Consider the following 19,424-nt stretch of genomic DNA (forward strand, 5'->3'; position numbering starts at 1 on the left):
TCTGATTGCTGAGGCTAGGACTTCTAGTACTATGTTGAATAGCAGTGGTGATAATGGACATCCCTGCCGTGTTCCTGACCTTAGCGGAAAAGCTTTCAGTTTTTCTCCATTGAGAATGATATTTGCGGTGGGTTTTTCATAGATGGCTTTGATAATATTGAGGTATGTGCCCTCTATCCTTACACTTTGAAGAGTTTTGATCAGGAAGGGATGCTGTACTTTGTCAAATGCTTTTTCAGCATCTATTGAGAGTATCATATGGTTCTTGTTCTTTTTGTTATTAATGTATTGTATCACATTGATTGATTTGCAGATGTTGAACCAACATTGCAGCCCTGGAATAAATCCCACTTGGTCGTGGTGAATAATCCTTTTTATGTACAGTTGGATCCTATTGGCTAGCATTTTGGTGAGAATTTTTGCATCTGTGTTCATCAAGGATATTGGTCTGTAGTTCTCTTTTTTGATGGGATCCTTGTCTGGTTTTGGGATCAAGATGATGCTGGCTTCATAAAATGAGTTTGGAAGTTTTCCTTCCATTTCTATTTTTTGGAACAGTTTCAGGAGAATAGGAATTAATTCTTCTTTAAATGTTTGGTAGAATTCCCCTGGGAAGCTGTCTGGCCCTGGGCTCTTGTTTGTTTGGAGATTTTTGATGACTGTTTCAATCTCCTTACTGGTTATGGGTCTGTTCAGGTTTTCTATTTCTTTCTGGTTCAGTTGTGGTAGTTTATATGTCTTTAGAAATGCATCCATTTCTTCCAGATTGTCAAATTTGCTGATGTATAGTTGTTCACAATATGTTTTTATGATTGTTTGTGTTTCTTTGGTGTTAGTTGTGATCTCTCCTCTTTCATTCATGATTTTATTTATTTGGGTCCTTTCTCTTTTCTTTTTGATAAGTCTGGCCAGGGGCTTATCAATCTTATTAATTCTTTCAAAGAACCAGCTCCTAGTTTCATTGATTTGTTCTATTGTTTTTTTTTGGTTTCTATTTCATTGATTTCTGCTCTGATCTTTATGATTTCTCTTCTCCTGCTGGGTTTAGGGTTTCTTTCTTGTTCTTTCTCCAGCTCCTTTAGGTGTAGGGTTAGGTTGTGTACCTGAGACCTTTCTTGTTTCTTGAGAAAGGCTTGTACCACTATATATTTTCCTCTCAGGACTGCCTTTGTTGTGTCCCACAGATTTTGAACTGTTGTGTTTTCATTATCATTTTTTTCCATGAATTTTTTCAATTCTTCTTTAATTTCCTGGTTGACCCATTCATTCTTTAGAAGGATGCTGTTTAGTCTCCATGTATTTGGGTTCTTTCCAAATTTCCTCTTGTGATTGAGTTCTAGCATAAGAGCATTGTGGTCTGAAAATATGCAGGGAATGATCCCAATCTTTTGATACTGGTTGAGACCTGATTTATGACCCAGGATGTGATCTATTCTGGAGAATGTTCCATGGGCAATAGAGAAGAATGTGTGTTCTGTTGCTTTGGGATGAAATGTTCTGAATATATCTATGACATCCATCTGGTCCAGTGTGTCATTTAAGGCCTTTATTTCCTTGTTGATCTTTTGCTTGGATGATTTGTCCATTTCAGTGAGGGGAGTGTTAAATTCCCTACTATTATTGTATTATTGTCTATGTTACTTTGATTTTGTTATTAATTGGTTTGCATAATTGGCTGCTTCCACATTAGGGGCATAGATATTTAAAATTTTTAGATCTTCGTATTGGACAGACCCTTTGAGTATGATATAGTGCCCTTCCTCATCTCTTATTATATTCTTTCGCTTGAAATCTAATTGGTCTGATATAAGGATTGCCACCCCAGCTTTCTTCTGATGTCCATTAGCATGGTAAATTATTTTCCACCCCCTCACTTTAAATCTGGAGGTGTCTTCGAATCTAAAATGAGTTTCTTGTAGGCAACATATTGATGGATCTTGTTTTTTTATCCATTCTGATACCCTGTGTCTTTTGATTGGAGCATTTAGCCCATTAACATTCAGGGTAACTATTGAGATATATGAGTTTAGTGCCATTGTATTGCCTGTAAGGTGACTGTTACTGTATATTGTCTCTGTTCCTTTCTGTTCTACACTTGTAAGGTCTCTCTTTGCTTCAAGGACCCCTTTCAATATTTCCTGTAGAGCTGGTTTGGTGTTTGCAACTTCTTTCAGTTTTTGTTTTCCTGGAAGCTTTTTATCACTCTTGTTTTCTCTCTCTTTTTATCTCTCCTTCTATTTTCAATGATAGCCTACCTGGATATAGTATTCTTGGCTGCATGTTTTTCTTGTTTAGTTCTCTGAATATATCATGCCAATTCTTTCTGGCCTGCCAGATCTCTGTGGATAAGTCCACTGCCAATCTAATATTTTTACCAGTGTATGTTACAAACTTCTTTTCCTGGGCTGCTTTCAGGATTTTCTCTTTGTCACTAAGACTTGTAAATTTTACTATTAGGTGATGGGGTGTGGACCTATTCTTATTGATTTTGAGGGGGGTTCTCTGCGCCTCCTGGTATGTGATGCTGTTCCCTTTGCCATATTAGGGAAATTCTCTACAATAATTTTCTCCAATACACCTTCTGCTCCCCTCTCTCTTTCTTCTCATTCTGGAATCCCAATTATTCTAATGTTTCATCTTATGGTGTCACTTATTTCTCGAATTCTCCCCTCGTGGTCCAGTAGTTGTTTGTCTCTCTTTTGCTCAACTTTTTTATTCTCTGTCATTTGGTCTTGTATATCACTAATTCCTTCTTCTGCCTCATTTATCCTAGTAGTAAGAGCCTCCATTTTTTATTGCACCTCATTAATAGCTTTTTTTATTTCAACTTGGTTAGATTTTAGTTCTTTTATTTCTCCAGAAAGGGCTTTTATCTCTCTGGAGAGGGTTTCTCTAATATCTTCCATGCCTTTTTCAAGCCCGGCTAGAACCTTGAGAATTGTCATTCTTAACTCTAGATTTGACATATTACCAATGTCCGTATTGATTAGGTCCCTAGCCTTTGGTACTGCCTCTTTTTCTTTTTTTTTTTTTTTTGTGGTGAGTTTTTTCGTCTTGTCATTTTCTCTAGATAAGAATATATGAAGGAGTAAATAAAATACTAAAAGAGTGGCAGAGTCCCCAGGAAAATGTGCTTTAACCAAATCAGAAAAGACCCCAAATCGTTGGGGGGAAAAGGGGGATAAAAAGAAGTTCAGAGAAAAAAAATTACAAAAAGAAAACAAATAAGGAAAAAATATAAATAAGAGAATATATATACATATATATATGTGTGTGTATATATATATATATATATATATATATATATGTATGTATATATGTGTGTGTACATATATATATATATATTAGACTGGTGACTAGAACAGGGTCACCCACTTAATTTTGGGAATATTTTGGTCTGTTAGAAGAAACTACCTCCCAAAATTTTAAAGAATGAAAAACATATATAAGGGTAAACACAATGAAGTGATGGAATATGCCTATAAAGAGGAAAATTTTTTTTTAATTTTTCAAAAAGGAGTTGATAAATAAAGTTAGTTGGGGGAATAAAGAAAAAGAAAGTGGAGAGAATTTGCTTGGGCTGGAGTCTAGAACAAGCCCAGTGCTAGATTTAGGGCCTATTTTGTTCTATTAGAAGAAGTTTCACCCCAAATTTTTTAGAAGAAAAACCCCTATGTGTATACAAAAAATAAAGTTAGATACAATGAGGGATTAAATATGACTATAAGAATGAAGGTTCAAAAAAGATTATTTTTTTTAATAAAAGGTATTGTTAAGATAAACTAGTTAAAAAAACTCTAAAAGAGGAAAGGGTAAAAGTTAAAAAAAATTAAGCAGAAGAAAAAATAAAATAAAATAAAATTAATTAAGTGCAAGACTAAAGAATCATGGGGAGAAAGCCATGAATTCCATGATTTGCTTTCTCCTCTGGAATTCCGCTGTTCTCCTTGGTAAGTGAACTTGGTCCTGGCTGGATTTCTTGTTGATCTTCTGGGGGAGGGACCTGTTGTAGTGATTCTCAAGTGTCTTTGCCTGAGGCAGAATTGCACCACCCTTACCAGGGGCCAGGCTAAGTAATCTGCTCAGGTTCACTTTTGGGAGATTTTGTTCCAGAGGATGGGAATGAAAATGGTGGCCACCCAATCTCTGGCCTGGAGGAGCCGAGAGCTCAGGGCCCCACTCCTCAGTGTGTCCTCAGAATAAAGCACTCAATTGCTCCAGTTTTTCTGGCCTCTGGCCTGCTTGGAGAAAAGCGCTCAATCAGTCCAGTCTCCCTGGCCTCCAGCCATGCTCCGAGCTCACCCAGTCTGTGACCAAGCATCTCTGTCTCTGGCACACAGCTCCACCTGGATTCTCCGAAACCCGCAGACCCCTGAGCTCTTTCAGAGGGTGTCTCCCAGGGATCTTGTGGGGACCCCACTCACAGAGCAGTTGCCTGTGCCACAGATTACATTTCAAGGTAACCCCGAGTTGAGAGCTCACTCCTCAGCTCTGTCTCTGTAGCTGGCTTCCCCCACTTTAATACCTGGGAGCTCTGCAACACTCAGACACCCCCAATCCTACTGTGATCCCGCAGGACCTGAGGCCACGCTGACCCCACATGGGCTTCACCCCGGTTTAGCCTCTGGAGCAATGTCCCTCAGTGGAGCAGACTTTTAAAAGTCCTGACTTTGTGCTCTGTTGCTCCGCCCTTTGCTGGGAGCTGGCCCTTCCCCCCGCGTTCTATCTTCCTGTCGCTTTGTATTCACTTCTCCCCCAGTCTTACCTTTCAGAAAGTGGTTGATTTTCTGTTTCTAGAATTGTTGCTCTTCCTCTCTTCAATCTCCTGTTGGATTTGTAGGTGTTTGCAATGGATTGATAAGCTATCTCGCTGCTCTCCTGCTACCTGGTGTGGTCTCAGCCTGCTACTTCTCTGCCATCTTGACTCCTCTGCACAAGGGTCTTACAGGATTCTTGCATTCTTTACAGTCTGAGAAACCAACATGTGAGAAACCAACATCTGAAGGTAGAGAATCACTTGAGAGGAACACAAAACAACACAAGACTGTGAGCTTTTCCCTGAAAGGAGTGAATGAAAAATATGCATGAAGGCTCTCTGAGGGCTTATAGCTGCTTTTCTACCATTTCAACTTTTGAAGAGAAAGCACAGTTCTTTATGGTGCATCTTTATAGATCAGGTATTCACACAAATTTCTCTCTCTCTCTTTTTTGTTTGTTTACAGTTTGTTTTTTCATAGTTAAGTTGGTTCAGGACACTTAAAAGTCTAGTGATCTACCATGACAGTAGGAGGCTTGCAAGACCAGACAACCAGCCGTTGTTCTAGTCATTCCACCCTGAATTTTCACTGTAGGAGTTTCAAGCCAAATTTTTGGCATGATCTGGAAAGAAGTCAGTGTAAGGTAAAAATTTCTGGTGAGAGCTTGGAATGCACATAGATTGTGCTGTTGGTGAGAAAAACACCATTTGTATTGAAGAACACAGATGAAGCAATTCCATAAATTGACCATACATTACTAGGCTTTGGCCAATGTTCTCTTTGATTTTCTTTACACTGGAAGTGCAGTAGATAAAACAAGACAAGTCAATGCCTATTGATTGCTGTGTCAAGGGCCAATTTTCAGTGATGATGACTCAGTGAATTCTAGACATAGTAGAACAAAGTGGGGTGCAAGCAAAAGAATAAGTCCCTATGCGTGATTAGCATAGATCTAATCATTACCCCCAAATACTGTATTCTCATTAGTAAGGGAAGATTTGGTCCCCAGATTAAGATGTCATGTTGGAAGACACAATCATCACAAATTGCTAATAATAATAGTAATGATACTATAATATCTCATTTTCACATCATGTTTAGATGTGGAAATCTTATGAAAGATTTTAATACCAATATTTACAGTAGAGGTCAGCATGGTGCAAACATTGTAATAGGATCTGACTCTGTGTCTGTGTCAACTTGCAGAACATGCTCATACACCAGGGTGCCTGGGTGGCTCAGTCAGCTGAATGTCTTGCCTGTGGCTCTGGTCATGGTCTTGGGGTCCTAGAATCAAGGCCAACATCAGGCTCCCTGTTGAGCGGAGAGTCTGCTTCTCCTCCTGCATCTCCCCCCACCTTCTGCTTGTGCTTTCTCTCTCTCTCAAATAAATAATAAACCCTTAAAAAAAAAATCCCATGCTCATGTAAAACATGGATAATTGTCATGAAAGTGTTTGGCCCCAAAACAAAGTTGATCATGACAGATAACTTGTGTGAGTTGACATGTTTCCTTTCCAGATGGTGAAAGGGTGTTGTCAGAAAGCCTGGTTTTGGACCCAGGCTGACCTGGAGATCTGGCTCCAACACTTGTTGCTTATGTGAACTTGGGTGATTATACCCTGGCCTCCAGTTCCTAATTCATAAAATGGGATAACAGTATGTATCCAGTAGGGGTCATAAGAAATTTGAATGAGACTGAATAAAGTGCCCGGCTCAATGTCTAAAGCACCGTAGTTGCTGTGTAGGTGTTGCTCCATTTCAAACCTAAGGGGAGAATTGTATCCAGTATGGAAAGTGGTTTGTAGCCAATCATACTGACAGAGCAGAAATTCTTCAGAGGATTTGGCTTTATTTCTAACTGCTCCAATGGAAAATTACCTTACTGTCCACAGATATACAAAAATCTCGAATTTAGAAGTGTTCATTTCTTCTCAGTGGACTTTTTCCAAAATTGGAAACAAAAATGAAATTAAAATGTGTTTTATTTTTAAAATTTTTTTATTTTCTTTATGTATTTTATTTTGGGGGGGGAAGGTTTATAATTCTCAATTTTTATTTTTATTTTTAAATTTTTTTCTTCTCTTTTTTTTTATTATGTCATATAGTCACCATACAGTACATCACTAATTTTTGATGCAGTGTTCTAGGATTCATTGTTTGTGTATAACACCCAGTGCTCTATGCAGTACATTCCCTCCTTAATACCCATCACCGGGCTAACCTATCCCCCCATGTATTTTAAATCTTAGTCCTTTATCTTAATTGATATCATCTCTAACACATACAAGTTTGGACTTAGTACTCATATTTAGTAGAAAAACAATTAAAGATTGAAAATATAGTTAGAATGTACTTAGAAATACAGTTAGAGATACAGTTATTACTTTTAAATATACTTAGAAATTCATAAATTTGAAATTCATATTTGCATATGAAATAACTATGATTATTTAACAAAAGAAAAATAAGAATAAAATAGAAAAACTTTGAATCAATACCCATATGCAAATTTGAAATATCACACTTAATTGAAAATGTGGTTGCATTTGTTTAATTTGTATATAATTCATCTTGTTTCTTTAATAAAATATATACAGTTCAGGCAATTAACTTCAAAACTTTTTTGATTATGAATATATATAAATGTATTGGGCAAATTTATTTATTTTGTAAACTGGTTTCTATTTTATGCATCATGAAAATGATTTTGGCCATTAAAAAAAACCTTAATAAATTTTAAAAAGAATGTTGAAAGTAAAACATGTAACAGAATTACCCAAAATATAGGCACTAAGCATACTAATCAAGTGCACTATTTAATGCTCAGCTAACTATCACATTGAGAAAAATATGGAAGTTCAAGATTCATTCTGTGAAAAGAATGGAAAAGAATGAAAATTCATGCATCTACCTATGGAAAAGGGACAGGAGGTAAGCATACTGTCTTACCATCCAGAAATTTCCCAAATTCATCCTTTGATTTTCAAGTTCTTTATTATATTTTTTATTTTTTATTTATTTTTTTAAAGATTTTATTTATTTATTTGACAGACAGAGATCACAGGTAGGCAGAGAGGCAGGCAGAGAGAGAGGAGGAAGCAGGCTCCCTGCTGAGCAGAGAGCCAAAGGCAGAGGCTTCAACCCACTGAGCCACCCAGGCGCCCCTCAAGTTCTTTATTATGACAAATCAGAATGATTTCTATGAGAAAACCAAGCTTCATAAGATGAAAAGTGGATTCTTTAATCTATTGACGAGAGGCTAAAATTGTGTAAACATCATGTACTGTGAAAATTTAGTCTTGTTTTATATAACACGCTTCTTACAGACAAAGTAGTACATGGTTGGAGAAATAATAGTGTCTTACTATTATAATCAATAAAATGCTATCTATTCTAGAGCAATATATACAAAGTTAAAACAAGTACATTATGATATGTTTCATTATAGCATGAGTAAATAACTCGTCATTGCTTGTTTATGAATTTAGTATAAAAATCAGGAGCTTTGCTGCACAAGCACAAATTCTCAAGAATTTTTAAGGAGGGCACATATTGCATGGAGTACTGGGTGTGGTGCATAAACAATGAATCTTGGAACACTGAAAAAAACAATAAAGAAAGAAAGAAAGAAAGAAAGAAAGAAAGAAAGAAAGAAAGAAAGAAAGAAATTAATTTTATTCTTTTCTTCTCAAAGGTGAAATCCAATTCTGGTTTGCTTAGGAAGTTTCCCATTAGATTATTATTCTAACTCTAAACTAGTCCACAGAGAAAATGAATAAAACATCTGTGTTTCACTTGGAAAACAAATTGGAAAGGGTTCTACTATTTATAATTTCAATCACTAAATTAACATAAATATATAAGTAAGGAAAATTTCAGCATTCAAATAGCATGTCCTTGAAAACTCTGATATTTTGACATTACAACTGTAGAAAACTTAGAACCAAAACTATTAACGTAACAATGGTTACATATAATTATATTCAGAGGATGAAATCAAATAAAATTGTGGAATACTACAAATTCAGCAGGCAGATTCAAATTCAGTGGGGAGATACTAAGAGTCAAATTATGGTGTCTTCTTAGTCAAACTTCAACTTCATTTGAAATTCCACCCTAAAATGTGCTTTTAGCACACATTTCCTAAAGGAAACAAAGTTGTGATCAATGCATTACTTGATACAGTTAATATAAGGACATTTCTGGAAATAATCAGTAAATTTTTTTGAGCAAAATTTTGGAAATATTGCAACATTGCTTCTAAATTCAAGGCCTTGTAAATAATTTGGAGGTGCAACTTTAATACTTCCCTACTCAAAGTCCTAGAGTGATTCAGATGTGAAAGTGAAATAGTCTATAAAGTCAGAAATCAAGGAAAAGAATTCCAGTATCAGAAGTAGTCATGAGATCCATATTTAAAGTTCAATTTGATATATGTCATATACATATGGAAATATATTCCCATTCATACAAGTTGCTATGTATTGTTCCAAAAAAATTCCACGTCTTAAGCCAGGTTCTGTCACTTAATAGCTATGACTCTGAGTAAGTAACATAATCTCTAGGACTTCTTTTCCCATGGAAACTAAGAAGAATTAATAATTCAAAACCCACTGTGGGTGAAAGGCCATGGCAAATACTAGTTCTATAGCAAGTTTTCCTTCCTTTTACTATATGTTAGGTATTTCCAAACCACAAAATATTTGTGTTTCTCTAACATATTTTTAATTGCTCTTCCATTTTCTCCCACAGATAAAAATCCTAATGAAGACATTTCCACCAAGCCCACAGTATTTCTTCCTTCAATTGCTGAAATAAAAGCCCTTAAGGCTGGAACATATCTTTGTCTTCCTGAGGATTTTTTCCCTGATGTTATCAAGATAGATTGGAAAGAAAAGGATGACAAAAAAAATTCTGAAATCCCAACAGGGAAACACCATAAAGACTAAGGACACATACATGAAATTCAGCTGGCTGACCGTGACTGGAGCGTCAATGGTTAAAGAATACAAATGTATCATCAAACACAAGAATAATAAAGGAAGAGTTGATGAAGAAATTCTTTTTCCTTCAGTAAACAAAGGTATGTGCATATAAGTAGGCATATAACCTGAACCCTTTGTTTCAAAGGGAATGTCCCAACTTTTCTGTCAAGTATTAATGGAAAATAAACAAATAGAAATCTTTCTTTATCCTGTTACCTTTAATGGTAGCATCACTGTCCTGCTGTTTCCCTATAGAATTGAAATAGTATAGGCTTTGAACATACAGAGAAAAAGAAGAGGAAGAATTCATTTAGCCTCAATTTCATCATCCAAAATATGAAGGTTACAATGTTGTTTTTTAGAGTCATTTATGATTAAAGGAAGCAATACACGTGAAAGCCCTTGCCGACCTCCCACAAAATAAATGGTCAAAAGAGAGTCCACTTTGATGATCTTACTTGATCAGGAAGTAAGAACAATTATACATCTTTCATGAATGTTCCACTCAGCAAAGTCCCTCTCACTTCATTCTTGCTCTACACAAAGTATAACCCATCAACAATGAATTATAAGTTACAAAATGTTGTTCATTTGATAGAACCAGATCACAGTTTAAAAAAATAGTAATTTGGCTGCTGAGGTTTTAGTATGGTCTTGGGCTTCTCAGATTTCAATTGTATGTACCACTCTAAGGTGAAATTTGATAATTAAAGATTGGGTGAGGCTAATGTCTATAAACATTCTTCCATTCTACACAGTGAATGTATTTCTTACCATTGGTAAATCTTCTCAGTAGACATCTATTGCCATCCTCGTGAGTGCCCGTCCACTAAGGGATGAAGGACTAACTACTGTCCCAAGGAGAATCACTACCATAAAGCAAATATCCTTTTCCTAATCACTCATATTCACTTGTGATTCAGACGTAGTGTCCAAAAGGAGCCCCACTGGTGCAGACACTAGACATATTTAGATAGTGTGGGCAGGCAGCTGAATGTGTCTGGGCCAGGCTTTGATCAGTATAACTCACTAGACTGAGAAGTCAAGTCCTGAGCATTAATGTCACAGACCAAAGCCCCAAAGGGCCCATAAGAAGGAACTTTTGTTTGTACTTTTCCCTGTGGGTCACAAGCCCCTTTTTAAGCCATGGGGAGCAAACACATAACAAGGTGTATGAGGAGCTTTCTACAGACAAGTCTAAGTTTCTGAAGTCAGTCTCGGTCTTCCTGGGTCTTTTAAAAAGAAAACCACAGGTCCAAATGGCAACACTTAGCTTAAGGTCCCACGTAACTAAACTGAGACTTATTACCTAACTCATGTGCAATTTCAAACCCCCAGAGCAGTGACCTTTAACAAGTGACCATAGGAATTTCCTGGTTAGCTCTATGATGTTTCCTGATTCCATTCTGCTTAGAAGGGCGATCTTAACTTACACAATGCATCTTTGCTAATAATTTCATTTTCCACACTCCCTGCTCACTTCCTCACTTCCTTCTTTCTGTAGTCCTTTGGAGCTACCCTCTACTTGCTAGATGGCCTGTTGCCCCACTCATAATTGGATTGATTAATATAGCCATTGGTCTTTAACATTTACTTGGTTGAATTTTTGCTAACAGATTCGGTGGTAGCCACAGATTTGGTGGCAGCAACAGTATCCAAAGTGGACTTCTCGGCATTCAGAGATAAGGAGAAACACAGGGGTGATAACTGTGAGGCCTATGAGTTCATTGTCTTTCTCACCATTCTCAAGGGCTCTAGGTGAGTTCTACTTCATTCTAAGCTCTGCTCTCCTTGCTTTTATGCTCCTGATCTAATTGGCTTTTCTACAGGGTGAGTCAGCTTGGGCTGGCAGATAGTTATGCCTATACCCCAGTGAGGTGGCACATTTGTCTGGAGTCCTATTGATCTGAGATATCTGCCTAGAGCCCTGCTGAAGTGGCAGGTGGTCTACATGGAGCCAAGCCCCTAAACTTTCAGACCACAGTTCCCTGGACAGAAACCTCAGCAAGGTTCCAGGAGAATTACTGGTGGCACACACAAAGCCTTCTTATGGACAAGACACAGTAACTTCTCTTAGATACACATACACTACACATACACTAGGGTACAGATAATTGTCTTGTTTCATGTAGATAAAAGCTACTGCTAAAAGGGATCTCAGAGGCAGAAAAAGCCAAAATCAAAAAACCAAGATAAAACAAAACAAAAACAAAAAATGCACACAGGTCAAGCATTAAAGGCTGTTAGAGCACTCGCTACCTCACGAATATTCCCCTGATAGTCTGATAGTATAAGTTGATCAGAGAATGGGTTGGATGAGCATGAGGTAATTCATGAATCTCAAGAAAATTTCTATGCAATAATCCACACTGATAAATATGCACAATCTCCAATTCTAGATTACTTCTGCTCCTAGAAGCCCAAATGTTTAGCTAATGCGATCCTTAAATTCTGAAGTGTCAAGTTCACTGCTTTCCAGTACACCAGTTTATTTTACATCTAGGAACTATAATCCCAGATATAATGGCAAAATTTTCCTAAGTTTGTTTTGTGTCCTTGAGGAACTGGCTTGGTGATTGTCAGACTGGAGACCCCAACACAAGGCCAGAAGGTTTAGGTCTACATTTCATTTGTGGCTACTTTACGGCAGGACCAAAGTGTGGCTTAACTCCATTCCAGGAGTAGCTGACACCCGGATAGACTGCTCTACCAAAACAGTGGATGAAGACTTCATACGATAACCAAACATGAAACACTTTCTCCCTCTTTTTTTTTTTTCCCCTTAACTTTGGCACTGGCCTGAGAAGGTAGCATCTTGATCTGTATCTCCCAGGTCATTGTCAAGGGGGATAAACTCTGGAATTTAGAGCAACCTGTACTTCAGGTTAGCACAAAATCTAATGGCTGGTCCTAAATTTTCTCAAGCTAAGTAAGACAGCTCACTGGTTGACTCCCCTAAATTTACATCCTGAGTTGGAATGAACCTACCATGAAGTTTTTGAGACCCAGGATTCACTCCTTTGGCAGAGCCCTACTTCCCTGGTTAGGGATAAATGTAAATGAGGTACCATCAAGAACTTCTTCATTCCTGAAATTGCTACAGAATCTCTTGCTAAAGCAAGGGCTATCCAACAAAAAGCCTTAGACTCTAGCTAAAGTTGTTCTTGAAAATAAGTTAGCCCTTGATTATCTCTCAGCTGAGCAAGTCTGGGTCTGTGCTATAGCCACCAACTGAGTCCTGCCCTGGATTAACACTTCAGGGAAGTTACAACTCAGTAAACATCAGCTCACTGACCAAGCCACGGGGTTTAAAAGAGTGACTCCTTCAGTGTCTTTCTTATTTGACTTTAATTGCTTTGAGTCTCAGGGACCATGACTTCAAGTTGCACTAAAACATTGGGAATTATAGTTTATGGTAATTCTGTTTATAGTAATCATAATAATCCACGTAGTGTGCTCTGTTCTCTTAAAAGACTTAGGTGCAAGCTCAGAGCCATAGACTGGAACATCAAAGAACAAAGAGAATGACCAACTCAGAAATCATAAAGCTGAAGTGGTAAATTGGGAATATCACAAAGATTAAACAAAAAGGTCAAGAACTGTGAATGCCACACTGGGCAACAGTTGCTGAGAGTGGTGTTAATGCTTCAGTTTTGATCCCAGCTCTCAGTTAAGCTGAGAGTCTGATCAAAAGACAGGGTTGTCAAAAGGAAAACCACAAGCTCAAAATGGCCTCATTGGCTTGAGGCTCCAAGTCAGTGAACTAAGGCTTAATACCAACCCAACTGTAGTTAGTTTTTCTTTCTTTCTCTCTTTCTTTCTTTCTTTCTCTCTTTCTTTCTTTCTTTCTTTCTTTCAAGATTTTACTTATTTATTTGACAGAGAGATCACAAGTAGGCTAGGAGGCAGGCAGAGACAGAGGGGGAAGCAGGCTTCCTGCTGAGCAGAGAGCCTGATTCGGGACTTGATCCCAGGACCCTGAGATCATGACCTGACTGAAGGTAGAGGCTTAACCCACTAAGCTACCCAGGTGCCCCCTAACTGCAGTTTCAACAGTCAGAACTGTAACCTTTAACCAGGGGACATGGGAATTTCCATGTCAGCCCTAGGAAGTTTACTGATTGACCCCTCTGCTCTCCTTAGGAGGGTGACCTTACCTAAAACAATGGATTCTTTCCTAATACTTTTTTTACTTCCTCTCTACTGTTAAAAATCTTCCCTTTTTTGTAACCCTTTGGAGCTCCCCTCTACTTGCTAGATACTGCCTGATTCATGAATAGATCAATTGATACAACCAACTAGATCTTTGAAATTTATTTGATTGAATTTTTATTATTCATAAATTCATAGTTTGTTCAATGATCAAATTAGGGTCAAATATTTACCTTTGTTTTCACCTTGACTACAATGAAGAGCAAATAAAATTATGTCAGTGAAAATGCTTGCTCTTGAAAACTTAACATGGGCGAATTTATTTTTATATTTATTGTATTTATTTATATAATTTCCTAAAACCCACTAAAATAAGATAACACAGTCAGCCCTAATTTTTTTCTATAGCTAAGAGACAGAGAGGAAACAAGTGAACAAAGCATACATTTAATGAAACCCCTGGGCTAAAGTATCCTGTTAGGTTTTGATTTTCTAGTGATCAGAGAAAAATAAAATGCATAGTAAGTTCCATGGTAATGATTATGGTAAGGGAGAAGTTTCTCTTTATGATGTGTTTTACTTGGAACTTATTAGTGAAAGGAATGTCTTCCAAGGTCTTCTCATAGCAACAAAGCTGAAGAGGGCATTTCTGTTAATACAATTCTACAGCAAATTTCTAGTGATGTTTCTTGAAAATTTTTTTGTTTTGTTTTTCATTAAATATATATATATTTAGTGGCTTAGTCAGTTAGTTAAGTGGCTCCTTAGTGGTTCAGTCAGTTAAGCATCTGATTCTTGTTTTCAGCTCAGGTCATGATCCCAGGGTTGTGGTATCAAGCCCCATGTTGGGCTTCCCGCTCAGCTTCCGGCTCTTGCTTAGGAATCTATCCCAATCCCTCTCCCTGTGCCCCTACCTTGCTCTATCTTTCTCTCTCTCTCAAGTAAATAAATAAATCCTAAAAACAAATACATGTATGTGTATGTATGTAGGTATGTATTTGTGCACAAAAGAATGAGTGATTCTGAAGAGGGATAAAACGCATCTTGTCCAAATTTTCAAAGAACCTTGATTGAAAAAGAGCACCTAGGACACACATACAAATTTTATCATGAAAATTGTAACCTTACTCTCTTTATATCAATCAATGCATTATGGTAAGTGGTTTTTATTTATCTTCCTTTTTAAGTTTTTATCCTAACTCCAGTTAGTTAACTTACAGTGTTATAATAGTTTCAGGTACAAATATGATAAAGTCACTATATGGAGAAGAAAGAGATCTTTAAGGCACTTCAAATTCAGCTCTTAAGGATAGTTTAACATTTAACATAAATATACTAACATTTCCCTTCTTGGAATTTACTCCAAAGCCTATACCTCAAACCTGTTTTTAGAGCACACCAAAATAAGATTGTGTGGGGTGCATAATATTGCCCACCAGAACCATGTATCTCTGGACAAGGACGTATCAAGCTGAAAAAGAGTAAACCAAAATAACCTTGAAAATCTTTCTTCCTGCATCCAGTGGTCAGTGACCTTTTCAAGGAATTTTGCCTTTGTATGTATGTTAGGCTTTTCTTTTCTTTTTAACGCTGTAGATGAATACAACCCTCACCTCATTTTTGTATATTCAGACAGCTATCAGTATGACTTGAACTGTTATTCTATTCCTGAAAAGAAGTGCACTGAATGCTGAGCTGTAACAGAAAGGTCATTTGCTAACAGTAATTAAGATACTAGAAGAGAGAATGCTTCAGAGTCCACAATGGTAAAGTTATATTCCATTTCTATGTACTGTTTCATAAGGTACTTTCCACAGGCTCTAGCTCATCTAAACCCCTACAAAGGCCCTTTGACTGCTGGCTCTGTTATGACTCTTTGCAAGGTACTTAGACTCTCTAAACACTATTTCCTCATGTCTGACATGGAGCCCTCCAAATTCAGTTTACATCAATGTTACTAGGAGATCAGATGAGATAATGCCTGTGAGCTCTCACATACTGGCACAATAATAATCAATCAATAGGAACTGGCTTTCACTAGTATTGTTGTCATGTCCACAAACACCATCTACCATTATAGAAAATCGTAGGAGGAGCTGGGGATACTGTGGAAAGCATGACTTGAAAAGTAATGTTGCTTTCTTTTCTTAGATGGGGAATTTACCTGAAACAGACTCCTTCCAACATGTAAGATTCTGTGGTGGATTCTAGGGTTGGATAAATTCATTTTGGTAGCAACCCTTCATGTCAGCAGTGGGGGCTGAGGACTGTACAGCAGCTACTGTTTCTGTTATTTTTCCTTTCAACTTCAAGTATTTATAGAACACCTACTGTGCAGCAGGCCTGTGTTGGGACCTAAAAGCACAGAAGGAAACAAGATAGTCTTAGACATTACCCTCCAGTTATGAGGGAAAAAAAAGGAAAACATGTATCATTCATGAATTTCAACATCTTCATGTGCAGAAAAATGTATAAATTGATCTACTGAATTACACAGAAGCAGACTAACCTTTTCTAGCATTGTGGGGCTCCTATTAGTAATGACTCTCCTCTCTGCTGACAAATTGTATCTATCCTCTACTCACAACACAGATACACATCAAATAATGCAAATAAACAATTGAATAATACTTGCTCCCTTTTCCTTTAGAGCTCACTGCTATTAACTACACAAAAGCTTCTTTGAGTGATGAAAATGGTAAGTTTTTGTCTATGTTTGCCTTTATGTTCTGCTGTAGCATTTTTTCTTCCTGATCAACTTAACCATTGAACTTCCCTGGCTTCAGGGAGAAGCCTCAGAATGGCCAGATCTTGCAAGATAGACCAAGTCATATTTTAAGTCAATCCATCATTTCTTGGGAGTCATCTCCACACAGTAAATGCTGTTTTGGGTGTGAGAGGACTATAAATTAGGGTGCAGTGATGTGCTCTGAATTCTTTCAACAATGGACTCCATTCATCACTGTAGCCTTTGTTTCTACTGACTGAGGAAACATGGTACACAGTTGGCTCTAGTCTTTTTTTTAATTCTCTGTTCTTACTGGTGGTTAATAACATGAATGGATACTGAGAGCTTCTCATATAGAAGGTGTTGTGCTGCACTGTGAGTGCATTTTGTTTAATTCTCCTAACACTGTGAAGGATTTTATCCCTATTTTTTTTTAAAGATTTTATTTATTTATTTGACAGACAGAGATCACAAGTAGGCAGAGAAGCAGGCAGAGAGAGAGGAGGAAGCAGGCTCCCTGCTGAGCAGAGAGCCCGATACGGGGCTTGATCCCAGGACCCTGGGATCATGACCTGAGCCGAAAGCAGAGGCTTTTACTCACTGAGCCACCCAGGTGCCCCGATTTTATCCCTATTTTACACAGGAGGACAATAGGTCAAAATTAATTCAGTCCCTTGCACCATGCCACACAGCTAGATCTGGGGCTTTAACCCAGACCTTCTGAATCAAGAGTTCACACACTCAGGCAGTTTTTATTCTTCCTCTAATTCCCAAAACCAAGGTCCTGAGACAGGTGCACATATGGGGTGGGGGTGTGTGTGCAGGGTTTCTGGTGTCACAGGCTGGAGTTAAATTCCAATCTTTAATTATTAGTTGCATGAATACAGGTAAACTATCTACATTTTCCGAGTCAACCACAAATGATACAAATAACACCTGACTCAGTTATTGAAGACATTAGGTCACATATATGGAATATCTACCACAGGGTATGTCATTTAGCTGACACATTGTAAGTATAGATTCATCCTCTCTTCACATATGCACAAAGGAAATAACAAGGAGCATTGGTTCTGCTTTTTAAAAAGTCTCTGTTCTTTCTGGTGGTTAATAACATGAACTGACACTGAGAGGTTGTACAGAAGGTGTTGTGCTACACTGTGAGTGCGTTTTATTTAATTCTCTTAATACTCACTGTGAGGGATTTTATTCCCATTTGACACATGGTAGCAATGAGCTAAAATTAATTAACCCTTGCACCATGACACACAGTGATCTGGGGCTTAAACACAGACCATCTGAATCAAGAATTCACACGCTTACTGCATTTGCTATTCTTCCTCTAAGTTTTTGATATTGAACAAGAAACCCCAAAGCCAAGGTCCTGAGTCAGGTGCACACATGGGGAGGGGTGTGAAAGCAGGGTTTCAGGTGCCACAGACTAGACTTATACCTCAGTTTTATAATTAGTAGTTGCATAAATTTGGGTACAGTATGTACACTTTCTGGGCCAACCCAGAATAACACAAATAACACCTCACAGTTATTAAAGACATAAGATCATATTTGTGGAGTGTCTGGCATAGGTAACTCATTTAGCTGACACATGGTAAGTACTGGTTTCTGGCCCTGTTTCCATACATATGTATCAAGAAAGTGATGAGGAACATTGATTCTACCCCTGGTGTTCTGTCCTCCATATGCAAAATCAAGGGGCTTTGGACCTTGGCTAATAATAATCATCACCCAACTTTATTGTCTTATGGCTCTTGATGCTATAGTAAATGAAATCAATTCTCTAATTTCCCTTTCTATATTTGCATTGTTAGTGTATAAGAAAGCAACTGATTTCTGTCCATTGATTTTGTATCCCTCCGCATTACTGAATTGCTGTATGAGTTCTAGTAGATTGGGGGTTTTCCATATAAAGTATCATGTCATTTGGGAAGAGAGAGAGTTTGACTTCTTCTTTGTCAATTTGAATACATTTTATTTCTTTTTGTTGTCTGATTGCTATTGCTAGGTCTTCTGGCAACACTGTTGAACAACAGTGGTGAGAGTGGGCATCCTTGTCATGTTCCTAATCTCAAAGGGAAGGCTGGAGGTTTTCCCCATTGAGGATGATATTAGCTGTGGGTTTTTCATAGATAGATTTTATCCCTATCCCTCTATCCCTATACTCTGAAGTGTTTTAAGCAGGAATGGATGTTGTATCTTGTCAAATGCTTTTTCTGCATCAATTGAGAGGATCATGTGGTTCTTCTCTCTTTTCTTATTGATTTGTTCTGTCACATTGATTGATTTGTGAATGTTGAACCACCCTTCCCTCCCAGGGATAAATCCCACCTAGTCATGGTGAATAATCTTTTTATTGTGCTGTTGGATCCTGTTTGCTAAGATCTTGTTGAGAATCTTGGCATCCATATTCATTTAGTGATATTGGTCTGAAATCCTTTTTGGTGGGGTCTTTGCCTGGTTTGGGGATCAGGGTAATGCTGGCTTCATAGAAAGAGTCTGGAAGTTTTCCTTCTGTTTCTATTTTTTGAAACAGATTCAGGAGAATAGGTATTATTTCTTCTTTGAATGTTTGGTAGAATTCCCAGGGAATCTGTCAGGTCCTGGGCTCTGTGTTTTGTTTTTGTTTTTGTTTTTGTTTTTTTTTGGAGGTTTTTGATCACTGCTTCAATCTCGTTACTAGATATTGGTTTATTCAGGTTGTCAGTTTCTTCCTGATTCAGTCTTTGAAGTTTATATGTTTCCAGGAATGCATCCATTTCATCTAGGTTGCTTAATTTATTGG

At 37.6% G+C, this 19,424-nt stretch overlaps 1 pseudogene; it reads left to right on the forward strand.

Annotated features, from left to right (window-relative positions):
* LOC125081304 (uncharacterized) overlaps positions 1 to 19,424 on the forward strand; it is a 45,206-nt pseudogene that overhangs the window by 19,573 nt on the left and 6,209 nt on the right.

Source organism: Lutra lutra, chromosome 11, assembly GCF_902655055.1.
Source record: "Lutra lutra chromosome 11, mLutLut1.2, whole genome shotgun sequence".
NCBI lineage: Eukaryota > Metazoa > Chordata > Mammalia > Carnivora > Mustelidae > Lutra > Lutra lutra.